We start from the raw sequence: 1,728 nt of genomic DNA on the forward strand, positions 1-1,728 counted from the left end.
CCCCTGAGGCTGCCAGAGCTGTGCTGGCCCGAGGCCTCCACCTCTGTCTATTGAAACTCTGCTACTCCCAGTACCACTCTCATCCCATATCCTCTGTGCTGGGGGCCCTTCCTGGTGCTGGGGCGCTCATTCAATACTCAGTTCATGCAACCAGGTGAGCAGGAGCTGCAGTCCTGGACTCCTATCCAGGACGCATCCCTGAGGACCAAGGGACCCTCATCTGCTGTGACTGGAAGCCCCTCAGGCTGGCTCTCCAACAGCTGCCTGGCGCCTGCAGCAGGTATCACAGAGGGGACTTGGGATGGAGGGCTGCTCGCGTCATGTCATCCTGGGCTGTCGGGAACAGCCTAGAGCTCCTCTCTGGGGGGAAAAGGGGGACCGGGCCCCTCTGTGACATGAACCATGCAGGGCTAGCCCCGAGGGGGCCTTTGCAGGAATGGGGAGTGGAGCTGCCTTCCATCCCCCACGGAGAAAATCGAGACCATGCTGGCAGCCATCCAGCTGGTCAGGCTCGACCCCCGGGTGTCCCGTGGCTGTTGCACAAAGCACCACAGACAGGGGTCCAGACAACAGATACTCTCTTGCGGTGCTGGAGGCTGGACGCCCAAAATGAAGGTGTTGGCAGGGCTGGTTCCTTCTGGGGCTAGGGGACAGCGTCTGTCCTGGCCTCTCTCCGCGCCTCTGGGACCCTTGGCATTCCCTGGCTGGTGGGAGCATCATCCCGCTCCCTGTCTCGCCTCTTCACACACGTTCTGCAGCGCCTGTCTGTGCCCAAATCTCCCCTTCTCGGAAGGACAGTGGTCATTGGCTTAGGGGCCCAGCCTGCTCCAGCATGGCCTCCTTTTAACGAATTCCATCTGCAAAAAGCCTATTTCCAAATAAGTCACATTCTGAGGTACTGGGGGTCAGGACTTCGGCATACACATGGGGGAGTGGAATGGAGACAGACGTAATTCTACCCACAACAATCCCCTCATGAGCAAAGAACTTCTCCAAACGGAAATAAAGACGTCTCAGCGGCCTGTTACATTAAACTGGAGACTAGGCCCCAAGAGGCCCAAGCAGACGGTGCCAGGCAGGCCTCGCAAGTGACCTCACCCTTGCTTGAGTTGCAGAGGTAAGCAAAACTGAGCTATTTATTGTAAATGCCTACATGAAAGAGAAACAGAACTTAATCTCCACCAATCAGAAGCAGCCAACAAACTTACGTAACCAGGGACTTTCCAATGGGATGGACCCAATAAAGAAACTGCATACCTGCAGCCAATCAGGTTCTTTCTCTGCTTCACCTTTGGCAACTGCTGTACCTGTGACCAATCAGATAACCTCTCTGGTGTGTGTTAGGCAACTGCATACCTGCAGCCAATCAGATACCTTCTCTGTCTGCCTGCGGCCAATCAGATACTTTCTCTACTTTACAAGCGGCAACTGCGTGCCTGTGGCCAATCAGATACCCTCTCTGGTGTGCGTTAGACAACTGCGTACCTGCGACCAATCAGATGCTTTCTCTGCTTCACCTCTGCACCTGTCCTAGCAGAGCTGCCCCTGTGTTCCCTTGGTGGAGCTCCCCATCCACTCTGCTGTGGGGCTCCCCGATTCATGAATGGTGGTTTGCTCAAGTCAACTCTCTAAAAAGTGTACTATGCCTCAGTTTACCTTTTTAAAACAGACCTCAACTTGAAAGGCAGGCCGAGAACAGGAGTAGGGAGTTCTCAAGGATGTAAACAT

The sequence above is a fragment of the Theropithecus gelada genome, chromosome 3 (assembly GCF_003255815.1).
Source record: "Theropithecus gelada isolate Dixy chromosome 3, Tgel_1.0, whole genome shotgun sequence".
In the NCBI taxonomy this organism is placed as follows: domain Eukaryota; kingdom Metazoa; phylum Chordata; class Mammalia; order Primates; family Cercopithecidae; genus Theropithecus; species Theropithecus gelada.